This window comes from Coregonus clupeaformis, unplaced genomic scaffold (assembly GCF_020615455.1).
Source record: "Coregonus clupeaformis isolate EN_2021a unplaced genomic scaffold, ASM2061545v1 scaf0128, whole genome shotgun sequence".
Classification (NCBI taxonomy): Eukaryota; Metazoa; Chordata; class Actinopteri; order Salmoniformes; family Salmonidae; genus Coregonus; species Coregonus clupeaformis.
Window position 1 is genome coordinate 110,196 of NW_025533583.1, and position 13,540 is coordinate 123,735.

Below are 13,540 nucleotides of genomic sequence, written 5' to 3' on the forward strand. Positions count from 1 at the left end.
TCACAGTAATCTGTTAACCTCTTAAGGATCTGACCCTTTTTTCAATTTCCGCCTAAAATGACATACCCAAATCTAACTGCCTGTAGCTCAGGACCTGAAGCAAGGATATGCAAATTGTTGATACCATTTGAAAGGAAACACTTTGAAGTTTGTGGAAATGTGAAATTAATGTAGGAGAATATAACACATTAGATCTGGTAAAAGATAATACAAACAAAAAAACATGGATTTTCTATTTCTTTTGTGGTTCCATCATCTTTGAAATGTAAGAGAAAGGCCACAATATAATATTGCAGTTTAGGCACAATTTAGATTTTGGCCACTACATGGCAGCAGTGTGTGTGCAAAGTTTCAGATTGATCCAGTGAAGCGTTGCAATACTGGACTATTTTGTATCAAGTCTGCCCAAATGTGCCGAATTGGTCAATTGATACATTTTCAAGTACATACCTATAGAGAACATACATTTTGTATTACCATATCATTTTTGTATGTTTACACACTCCCAGGATTGTCAGACATGATGGATCATTAGTTTATACACTAACTTTCACACATCTAGATGGCCGGGCGGGGTGGGTGTGGAGCCAGAGACAACAGGCGTTCAAACTGTAGAACCCAGTTCCTACATTTGAATATGAAAATGGATTTTATCAAACAAAACTATGCTACATTTTATCTCTGGGACCCTCAGGGTGTCAAATCCAGAGCAAGATTACTGAATGTAAGTACATTATTTACCTTCAGAAGTGAATATATCAAACCAGTTGCCGTGATATGTTCTTTGTTGTTGTGCACTCTCCTCAAACAATAGCATGTCTTTTTTTACTGTAATAGCTACCGTGAAATGGACAGTGCAGTTAGATTAACAAGGATTTAAGCTTTCTGCCCATATAAGACATGTCTATGTCCTGGAAGGTTTGCTGTTACTTACAACAGTCATGCTAATCACATTAGTGCACGGTAGCTCAACCGTCCTGTATACGGGAAACCGATCCTGTAGAGGTTAAATGCTTTTTCAGACCTTCCTCTTGCGTTAGCCGTGTGGAAAGGGACAGAAAAGGCGCGTGCAGGAGTTTTCCTGTGAGGGGGAGTGGTGTATCCAGGGAGAAAACGAATCTTCTGAAATTTCATTTGTGGTCTTATGCTGCCATCTATTGGAATTTTTTAGCAACAGCAGTAGTATTGAATAAAGTATATCCTTACTAATTATATATCCTTACTAAAGTAGTATTACTCAGAATTGCAAAATATATAATGTTCTAGTTCATTTTATCACTTACAACCATAAAATAAAAATGTATAGCATAACAAACAATGAAACTGACATAAACCAAAAACACCATACATTTAGTTAATTATATATATATATATATATATATATATATATATATATATATATATATATATAATACACACACACACACACACACACACACAGTTGAAGTCGGAAGTTTACATACACCTTAGCCAAATACATTTAAACTCAGTTTTTCACAATTCCTGACATTTAATCCTAGTAAAAATTCCCTGTCTTAGGTCAGTGAGGATCACCACTTTATTTTAAGAATGTAAAATGTCAGAATAATAGTAGAGAGACTGATTTTATTTCCTTCATCACATTCCCACTGGGTCAGAAGTTTACATACACTCAATTAGTATTTGGTAGCATTGCCTTTAAATTGTTTAACTTGGGTCAAATGTTTCGGGTAGCCTTCCACAAGCTTCCCACAATAAGTTGGGTGAATTTTGGCGCATTCCTCCTGACAGAGCTGGTGTAACTGAGTCAGTTTTGTAGGACTCCTTGCTTGCACACGCATTTTCAGTTCTGCCCACAAATGTTCTATAGGAATGAGGTCAGGGCTTTGTGATTGCCACTCCCAATACCTTGACTTTGTTGTCCTTAAGCCATTTTGCCACAACTTTGGAAGTATGCTTGGGGTCATTGTCCATTTGGAAGACCCATTTGTGTCCAAGCTTTAACTTCCTGACTGATTTCTTGAGATGTTGCATCAATATATCCACATAATTTTCCTTCCTCATGATGCCATTTATTTTGTGAAGTGCACCAGTCCCTCCTGCAGCAAACCACCCCCACAGCATGATGCTGCCACCCCCGTGCTTCACGGTTGGTATGGTGTTCTTCGGCTTGCAAGCATCCCCCTTTTTCCTCCAAACATAACAATGGTCATTATGGCCAAACAGTTCTATTTTTGTTTCATCAGACCAGAGGACATTTCTCCAAAAAGTACGATCTTTGTCCCCATGTGCAGTTGCAAACCGTAGTCTGGCTTTTTTATGGTGATTTTGGAGCAGTGGCTTCTTCCTTGCTGAGCGGCCTTTCAGGTTATGTCGATATAGGACTCGTTTTACTGTGGATATAGATACATTTGTACCTGTTTCTTCCAGTATCTTCACAAGGTCCTTTGCTGCTGTTCTGGGATTGATTTGCACTTCCTGAGCAGTATGACGGCTGCGTGGTCCCATGATGTTTATACTTGCATACTATTGTTTGTACAGATGAACGTGGTACCTTCAGGAGTTTGGAAATTGCTCCCAATGATGAGCCAGACTTGTGGAGGTCTACAATATTTTTTCTGAGGTCTTGGCTGATTTCTTTAGATTTTCCCATGATGTCAAGCAAAGAGGCACCGAGTTAGGTAGGCCTTGAAATACAGCCACAGGTACACCTTCAATTGACTGAAATGATGTCAATTAGCCCATCAGAAGCTTCTAAAGCCATGACATCATTTTCAGGAATTTTCCAAGCTGTTTAAAGGCACAGTCAACTTAGTGTATGTAAACTTCTGACCCACTGGAATTGTGATACAGTTAATTATAAGTGAAATAATCTGTCTGTAAACAATTGTTGGAAATATTACTTGTGTCATGCACAAAGTAGATGTCCAAACGTACTTGCCAAAACTATAGATTGTTAACAAGAAATGTGTGGAGTGGTTGAAAAACAAGTTTTAATGACTCCAACCTAAGTGTATGTAATCTTCCGACTTCAAGTGTGTGTGTGTATATACAGTGGGGAGAACAAGTATTTGATACACTGCCGATTTTGCAGGTTTTCCTACTTACAAAGCATGTAGAGGTCTGTAATTTTTATCATAGGTACACTTCAACTGTGAGAGACGGAATCTAAAACAAAAATCCAGAAAATCACATTGTATGATTTTGAAGTAATTAATTTGCATTTTATTGCATGACATAAGTATTTGATACATCAGAAAAGCAGAACTTTATATTTGGTACAGAAACCTTTGTTTGCTATTACAGAGATCATACGTTTCCAGTAGGTCTTGACCTGGTTTGCACACACTGCAGCAGGGATTTTGGCCCACTCCTCCATACAGACCTTTTCCAGATCCTTCAGGTTTCGGGGCTGTCGCTGGGCAATATGGACTTTCAGCTCCCTCCAAAGATGTTCTATTGGGTTCAGGTCTGGAGACTGGCTAGGCCACTCCAGGACCTTGAGATGCTTCTTACGGAGCCACTCCTTAGTTGCCCTGGCTGTGTGTTTCGGGTCATTGTCAAGCTGGAAGACCCTGCCACGACCCATCTTCAATGCTCTTACTGAGGGAAGGAGGTTGTTGGCCAAGATCTCGCGATACATGGCCCCATCCATCCTCCCCTCAATACGGTGCAGTCGTCCTGTCCCCTTTGCAGAAAAGCATCCCCAAAGAATTATGTTTCCACCTCCATGCTTCACGGTTGGGATGGTGTACTTGGGGTTGTACTCATCCTTCTTCTTCCTCCAAACACGGCGAGTGGAGTTTAGACCAAAAAGCTCTATTTTTGTCATCAGACCACATGACCTTCTCCCATTCCTCCTCTGGATCATCCAGATGGTCATTGGCAAACTTCAGACGGGCCTGGAGATGCGCTGGCTTGAGCAGGGGGACCTTGCATTCGCTGCAGGATTTTAATCCATGACGGCGTAGTGTGTTACTAATGGTTTTCTTTGAGACTGTGGTCCCAGCTCTCTTCAGGTCATTGACCAGGTCTTGCCGTGTAGTTCTGGGCTGATCCCTCACCTTCCTCATGATCATTGATGCCCCACGAGGTGAGATCTTGCATGGAGCCCTATTGTCCTGTAGCCCATCTCCGCCTTGTGCCTGTCTACAATTTTATCCCTGATGTCCTTACACAGCTCTCTGGTCTTGGCCATTGTGGAGAGGTTGGAGTCTGTTTGATTGAGTGTGTGGACAGGTGTCTTTTATACAGGTAACGAGTTCAAACAGGTGCAGTTAATACAGGTAATGAGTGGAGAACAGGAGGGCTTCTTAAAGAAAAACTAACAGGTCTGTGACAGCCGGAATTCTTACTGGTTGGTAGGTGATCAAATACTTATGTCATGCAATAAAATGCAGATTAATTACTTAAAAATCATACAATGTGATTTTCTGGATTTTTGTTTTAGATTCTGTCTCTCACAGTTGAAGTGTACCTAAGTGTACGATTTATTTAGATGGGTGACATTATATGCCAAAGTTAACAACCCCTTACCATATAAACACAGACACTGAAAATGAGATTTTGTTTTATATACACTGCTCAAAAAAATTAAGTGAACACTAAAATAACACATCCTAGATCTGAATGAATGAAATAATCTTATTAAATACTTTTTTCTTTACATAGTTGAATGTGCTGACAACAAAGTCACACAAAAATTATCAATGGAAATCAAATTTATCAACCCATGGAGGTCTGGATTTGGAGTCACCCTCAAAATTAAAGTGGAAAACCACACTACAGGCTGATCCAACTTTGATGTAATGTCCTTAAAACAAATCAAAATGAGGCTCAGTAGTGTGTGTGGCCTCCACGTGCCTGTATGACCTCCCTACAACGCCTGGGCATGCTCCTGATGAGGTGGCGGATGGTCTCCTGAGGGATCTCCTCCCAGACCTGGACTAAAGCATCCGCCAACTCCTAGACAGTCTGTGGTGCAACGTGGCATTGGTGGATGGAGCGAGACATGATGTCCCAGATGTGCTCAATTGGATTCAGGTCTGGGGAACGGGCGGGCCAGTCCATTGCATCAATGCCTTCCTCTTGCAGGAACTGCTGACACACTCCAGCCACATGAGGTCTAGCATTGTCTTGCATTAGGAGGAACCCAGGGCCAACCGCACCAGCATATGGTCTCACAAGGGGTCTGAGGATCTCATCTCGGTACCTAATGGCAGTCAGGCTACCTCTGGCAAGCACATGGAGGACTGTGCGGCCCCCCAAAGAAATGCCACCCCACACCATGACTGACCCACCGCCAAACCGGTCATGCTGGAGGATGTTGCAGGCAGCAGAACGTTCTCCACGGCGTCTCCAGACTCTGTCACGTCTGTCACATGTGCTCAGTGTGAACCTGCTTTCATCTGTGAAGAGCACAGGGCGCCAGTGGCGAATTTGCCAATCTTGGTGTTCTCTGGAAAATGCCAAACGTCCTGCACGGTGTTGGGCTGTAAGCACAACCCCCACCTGTGGACGTCGGGCCCTCATACCACCCTCATGGAGTCTGTTTCTGACCGTTTGAGCAGACACATGCACATTTGTGGCCTGCTGGAGGTCATTTTGCAGGGCTCTGGCAGTGCTCCTCCTGCTCCTCCTTGCACAAAGGTGGAGGTAGCAGTCCTGCTGCTGGGTTGTTGCCCTCCTACGGCCTCCTCCACGTCTCCTAATGTACTGGCCTGTCTCCTGGTAGCGCCTCCATGCTCTGGACACTACGCTGACAGACACAGCAAACCTTCTTGCCACAGCTCGCATTGATGTGCCATCCTGGATGAGCTGTACTACCTGAGCCACTTGTGTGGGTTGTAGACTCCGTCTCATGCTACCACTAGAGTGAAAGCACCGCCAGCATTCAAAAGTGACCAAAACATCAGCCAGGAAGCATAGGAACTGAGAAGTGGTTTGTGGTCACCACCTGCAAAACCAGTCCTTTATTGGGGGTGTCTTGCTAATTGCCTATAATTTCCACCTGTTGTCTATTCCATTTGCACAACAGCATGTGAAATTTGTGGAGTTGCATTGTTGTTTAAGTGTTCCCTTTATTTTTTTGAGCAGTGTATATCAATCTGGTAGCTCTCAAAAGAGCCTTTGCTCTGCTGAGCATTTCGTTTTCAGGAGTGTGCTGCCTGCCATCAGATGAGTCTGCCTGCCTGCCTGCCAGCCAGCCAGCCAGCCATGTCATCAGAGGAGTAGATCTGTGAATAAGTTATTGCCACGCTTTCACATAGAGGCCTAGTTCACATTTACGTTGAAGTCATTTAGCAGACGCTCTTATCCAGAGCGTCTAGGGTTAAGTGCCTTGCTCAAGGGTACATCGACAGACTTTTCACGTAGTCGGCTCGGGAATTCAAACCAGCCACCTTTCGGTTACTGCCCAACGCTCTTAACCGCTAGATTACAAACCACATAATGTTAAACACAAAAAGGCAAATGGTAGTAGATAAACGGTAAGCTGGTTAAATAAGACTGCTCTTAGAATTTTCAGACTACCATTGTTTTGGGGAATTAGGGACATGTCTGTCTATTTCGCCAAATATCTCAAAATGTATGTATTTTAATGCTTTGAAGTTCTATACAATTTTAATCAGGATAACCTATTATTTCTAATGATGTAAGATTGGGCAGCGTACAAATGCAGTGACCAATTGCTCGTAGTTAAAATGTCAAAAATAAAAAATGTACTCATTGAACTCTGAGGTCGTCCCATTGTTTCCTATAGGGGAAATTTTAATTATGTCTGTTTATTTCACAGAATATCTCGCAATGTGTATATTTGTATTCTTTTCAATTCAGACACCATTTTAATCAGGATAATCTCCTCTTTGTAATGATGTAAGGCTGGGCAGCGAGCGTACTCAGTTGTGATCAAAAGCTAGTATTTAAAATAAAAGCTCTGAGGCTGCCCCATTGTTTCCCAATGAGAAAATTCTACACGGACATGTATGTCTATTTCGCCAAATATCTCACAATGTGTATATTTCTTCACCATTTTAATCATGATAATCTCCGCTTTCTAATTATGTAAGGCTGGGTAGCGTACTCCATTGTCATGAAACGTTAGCCGCATAATACTTTTTCAATTTGGAAGACCCATTTGAATGTAGCCTATGTCTTTTGGCCCCCCGCTTTGGTTCTGAAATCACAGCTAATTAACTTGTCATTTTTGCAGATTGTGTTTGAGCTAGTAATGCATCAATATTTCTCATTTACAAATTAGCTATGACATAGACAATGAATATATAGCTCAGTATTCATTAGGAAATGTGTTGATGACATTGTACCCACAATAACAATCTGGACATACTCCAACCAAAAACCCTGGATGAACGGAGATATCCGTACAAGGCTGAGAGCCTGTACTGCAGCAACTCCGCAAATCCCTTAGGGAGAGGCGCAAAAATCTTCAACCTGTCCCTGTCCCAGGCTGTAGTCCCCACCTGCTTTAAGGAGACCACCGTCGTCCCAGTGCCCAAGAAAAACAAGTTGACATGCCCAAATGGCTATCGCCCCGTCGCGCTCACCTCGGTCATCATGAAGTGCTTCGAGGGGCTGGTCATCTCCCACATCAAGGCCAGCATCCCAGGCACACTGGATCCACTCCAATTTGCCTACCGCTCCAACAGATCCATGGAAGATGCCATTTCCATCACTATTCACATGGCCATAACACATCTGGACAAGAGGAACACCTACAGTGAGGGGAAAAAAGTATTCGATCCCCTGCTGATTTTGTACGTTTGATCATTTCTTTGTCAGTGGGCAGTCTATAATTTTAAATGTAGGTTTATTTGAACAGTGAGAGACAGAATAACAACAAAAAAATCCAGAAAAACACATGTCAAAAATGTTATAAATTGATATGCAGTTTAATGAGGGAAATAAGTATTTGACCCCCTCTCAATCAGGAAGATTTCTGGCTCCCAGGTGTCTTTTATACATGTAAAGAGCTGAGATTAGGAGCACACTCTTAAAGAGAGTGCTCCTAATCTCAGTTTGTTACCTGTACAAAAGACACCTGTCCACAGAAGCAATCAATCAGATTCCAAACTCTCCAACATGGCCAAGACCAAAGAGCTCTCCAAGGATGTCAGGGACAAGATTGTAGACCTACACAAGGCTGGAATGGGCTACAAGACCATCGCCAAGCAGCTTGGTGAGAAGGTGACAACAGTTGGTGCGATTATTCACAAATGGAAGAAACACAAAAGAACTGTCAATCTCCCTCGGCCTGGGGCTCCATGCAAGATCTCACCTTGTGGAGTTGCAATGATCATGAGAACGGTGAGGAATCAGCCCAGAACTACACAGGAGGTCCCCCTGCTCAAGAAAGCACATATACAGGCCCGTCTGAAGTTTGCCAATGAACATCTGAATGATTCAGAGGAGAACTGGTTGAAAGTGTTGTGGTCAGATGAGACCAAAATGGAGCTCTTTGGCATCAACTCAACTCGCCGTGTTTGGAGGAGGAGGAATGCTGCCTATGACCCCAAGAACACCATCCCCACCGTCAAATATGGAGGTGGAAACATTATGTTTTGGGGGTGTTTTTCTGCTAAGGGGACAAGACAACTTCACTGCAATAAAAGGGACGATGGACGGGGCCATGTACCGTCAAATCTTGGGTGAGAACCTCCTTCCCTCAGCCAGGGCATTGAAAATGGGTCGTGGATGGGTATTCCAGCATGACAATGACCCAAAACACACGGCCAAGGCAACAAAGGAGTGGCTCAAGAAGAAGCACATTAAGGTCCTGGAGTGGCCTAGCCAGTCTCCAGACCTTAATCCCATAGAAAATCTGTGGAGGGAGCTGAAGGTTCGAGTTGCCAAACATCAGGCTCGAAACCTTTAATGACTTGGAGAAGATCTGCAAAGAGGAGTGGGACAAAATCCCTCCTGAGATGTGCGCAAACCTGGTGGCCAACTACAAGAAACGTCTGACCTCTGTGATTTCCAACAAGGTTTTTGCCACCAAGTACTAAGTCATGTTTTGCAGAGGGGTCAAATACTTATTTCCCTCATTAAAATGCAAATCAATTTAAAACATTTTTGACATGCGTTTTTCTGGATTTATTTGTTGTTATTCTGTCTCTCACTGTTCAAATAAACCTACCATTAAAATTATAGACTGATCATGTCTTTGTCAGTGGGCAAACGTACAAAATCAGCAGGGGATCAAATACTTTTTTCCCTCACTGTATGTGAGAATGCTGTACATTGACTACAGTTCAGCATTCAACACAATTGTTCCCCCCAAGCTCGACACCACCCTCTGCAACTGGATCCTGTACTTCCTGACGGGCAGATCACAGGCTGAGAGGATTGGCAACAACCCCTCCTCCACACTTGCATGACACCAACTCGATCATCAAGTTTGCTGACAACACCACTGTTGTAGGCCTGATAACCAACAATGACGAGTCAGCCTATATGGAGGAGGTAAGTTAACTGACATTGTGTTGTCATAACAACCTCCACCTCAATGTCAGTAAAACAAGGAGATTGTTGACTTCAGGAGGCAGAGGAGGGAACATGCCCTGATCCACATCAATGGGACTGTAGTAGAGTCACAAGTCTTAAGTTCCTCTACGTCTACATCATGAGGACTTGTCATGGACCAACAACACCACCACTCATGTCAAGAGGGCGCAACAATTCATTCTCAATGGATGCAAAAACAGACTTTGTTTACTTGCTGTTTGAGGTGAAAACATTACTCTGAGAAGCTCCATAGCTCATTAGTGGTTGCGAGTTAAAACAATTAGTGGTTGCGAGTTGCCCAATATACTTGTAAATATTGTACTATTTTCAACAGCGCATGGATAACAACAATTTCAACGTTTTTACGGAGTTACAGTTCATATAAGGAAATTCACTAGGCCCTAATCTATGGATTTCACGACTGGGAATACAGATATGCATCTGTTGGTCACAAATATCTTAAAAAATAAAGTAGGGGCGTGGATCAGAACCAGTCAGTATCTGGTGAGATCACCATTTGCCTCATGCAGCGCGACACATCTCCTTCGCATGGAGTTGATCAGGCTGTTGATTGTGGAATATCCCACCGCTCTTCAATGGCTGTACGAAGTTCCTAGGTATTGGCGGGAACTGGAACACGCTGTCGTTCACGTCGATCCAGAGCATTCCAAACATGCTCAATGGGTGACATGTCTGGTGAGTATGCAGGCCTTGGAAGAACTTGGACATTTTCAGCTTCCAGGAATTTTGTACAGATCCTTGCGACATGGGGCCATGCATTATCATGCTGAAACATGAGATGATGGCGGCAGATGAATGGCACAATAATAGGCCTCAGATCTCGTCACGGTATCTCTGTGCATTGAAATTGCCATCAATAAAATGCAATTGTGTTAATGTCCATAGCTTATGCCTACCCATACCATAACCCCACTACCACCATGGGGCACTCTGTTCACATCATTGACATCAGCAAACCACTCACCCACACGATGCCATCTGCTCGGTACAGTTGAAACTGTGATTCATCCGTGAAGAGCACACTTCTCAAGCGTGCCATTGGCTATCGAAAGTGAGCATTTGCCCACTGAAGTCGGTTACGACGCTGAACTGCAGTCAGGTCAAGACCCTGGTGAGGACGACGCACGCAGATGAGCTTCCCTGAAACTGTTTCTGACAGTTTGTGCATAAATTCTTCTGTTGTTAATCAGCTGTCAGGGTGGCTGGTCTCAGATGATCCCACAGGTGAAGAAGCTGGATGTGGAGGTCCTGGGCTGGTGTGGTTACTCGTGGTCTGCGGTTGTGAGGCCAAATTCTCTAAAATGACATTGGAGGTGGCTTATGGTAGAGAATTTAACATTAATTTATCTGGCAACAGATCTGGTGGACATTCCTGCAGTCAGCATGCCAAATGCATGCTCCCTCAACTTGAGGGAAATGTGTTGTGACAAAACTGCACATTTTAGAGTGGCTTTTTATTGTCCCCCAGCACAAGGTGCACCTGTCTAATGATCATGCTGTTTAATCAGCCTCTTGATATGCCACACCTGTCAGGTGGATGGATTATCTTGGCAAAGGATAAATGCTCACTAACAGGTATGTAAACAAATTTGTGCACAATTTGAGAGAAATAAGCTTTTTTTGTGTATGGACAATTTCTGGGATCTTTCATTTCAGCTTATGAAACATAAGACCAACACTTTACATGTTGCGTTTTATATTTTTGTTCAGTATAAATAAAGCCTAATATCACGTAAGCTGTTTTAGCATTTGAATGCTGAAGGTGCTGCACAGATGTGCAATATCAGAAACAGGTCACCTACCTTGCGTTGGTCAGCACACGAAGCTGGGCACTGTGCGTGCATGAAGCAGGGCACCGTACCCAGTTTGACTAGGCTATTGATATTGCCTGGGGGTTGTTCGGCATGCAAAATGACTTGTAGATCAATATGTCAACAGTTACATGCTTAGTTCGAAGCTGAAGGAAATTCCACTAATTAACTTTTAAGAAGGCACACCTGTTAATTGAAATGCATTCCAGGTGACTACCTCATGAAGCTGGTTGAGAGAATGCCAAGAGTGTGCAAAGCTGTCATCAAGGCAAAGGGTGGCTATTTGAAGAATCTCAAATTATAAAATATATTTTGATTTGTTTAACACTTTTTTTGGTTACTACATGATTCCATGTGTTATTTCATATTTTTGATGTTCTCACTATTATTCTACAATGTAGAAAATAGTAAAAATAAAGAAAAACCCTTGAATGAGTAGGTGTTCTAAAACTTTTGACCGGTAGTGTAGATTTGCATTAGTATATGCGTCAAAAGTCCCAATGCTAAGTTACACCTCACTTTTCTATTTTTCGAGTTATTACATCAAACCGAAGAATGCCGAAGTCATGCTTGAAAATGTTTTGTGCGATGTGATGTAATATGGAGGACCCGGCAAGCCAGCCTACTCCCTATAATGTAAACTCCCAACAGAAATAACTTTAAATGTATAAATTAAAATTAAACCAAATTGTTTGCACTACTGGTTTCACTTACATTTTCAGCCAACTTACAAGCATATACAGTACATTATGAGTTTGTTACAAATCAGCTTGCAAGGTTGCTAGCCACCTAGCCTGCTAACATTAGCCCTACTAGCCTGCTAACGTTAGCCCTACCATCCTGATACTCTTATGTTAGCACTGCATGAATCAGCCAGTTGCTATCAACACCTAGCTTACAGCTACATTAAAGTAAACCAACGTTTTGGAAATACATAATGCCATCTAACCAGTTATCAAATAATGTTACCGGTATATACAGTTATCTTAGCCAGCAAGCCAGCCAGCTAAAGTTAGTTATTTGAGCCTGCTAGCTAGCCTAGCTAGCCAACCCCCACGTCGACATAGCGAAGTGGTAAGATGGAGAACAACACCATCTAGTCTAGCACAGGCAGGAACTCACAGAACACAACAACAAAAAAAGCCAGCACATATAAAGTAGAGAGAGCGAAGACTTACTGATTTGACGGAGAGCCAAGGAAGGATGCGCTTCACCATTTCACCGGCCGAGGGAGAGTCAGCTAATCCAATAGGAATATAGTGCGGTAAATCCAAAGTAGATACATTCCAGAGGCAATAATCCAGAGGTGGCATTGGGCACAGGAAACGAGGGGAAACGTCAACAATAAGACAGCGATTGGAGGAAGGCTCCAGGAAGATGGAAATGATCACAACAGCACAGTCAGTCAGCTACTGTAGCGCGCTAGTACTAAGCCAAGGTTGAACAATTCTGGTAGCCTACTTCATCATGCGGCCCCCACATGTGGGGGAATCTGATTGGTTGTTTACGGCACACCTCCTCGGTGATTGGTGGATTGTAGCTCACCACTGCCAACGCTCGAGCTAGCTAATGCAAAGTATATTCTCCATATGATGTTGAGAAATAGTGCAATTGTGGCAAGTGTAGAAGATATCTGGAAATAAGTAAATAAATATGAAAATACATAACTGTTTGTAGTTATAGGTAACCAGATTGGGACTACAACTAAGTTACTAAGTCCTTGACCACACTGTTTTGTTACTTTGAGTAAAAACTCCTGCTTCCTACTCTTTAACTGTCAGCAACATATGTCACCTGACCACGTGCCCATGTCTGGGCCAAACAGGACTATCATCATTCTTCTTAGTAGCATAACTGCAGTGTGACCTTAGGTTTGTTAGCTCATTAATTTTTCATATTTTATCATGGTCTGATGAATACAGGTAAACAGTACACGTGTTGGCATTGTAATAATGGAAGAGATGGAGACCCGCACACTGCCGAAAAAAGGAATACATCCAAAACTGAGGCTTGAATGCAAAATTAAGATGTTTATTAAAACATCATGGTGCCCATGAAACAAACCTTTTCATTTATGCACTTTCTTGCACTATGATGTTTTAATAAACTTATTTATTTTGCATTCAAGCCTCAGTTTTGGATTTATTTCTTTTTTCGACAGTGTGCGGGTCTCCATCTCTTCCAGTTTTCTTATTTTGACTCCTACGCAC

At 42.6% G+C, this 13,540-nt stretch overlaps 1 protein-coding gene across 11 annotated transcripts in view; it reads left to right on the forward strand.

Moving 5' to 3' along the window:
* Positions 1-13,540, forward strand: part of LOC121576350 (C2 domain-containing protein 5-like) — a 79,634-nt gene that overhangs the window by 9,198 nt on the left and 56,896 nt on the right. The gene's annotated exons all lie outside the window — the stretch shown is intronic.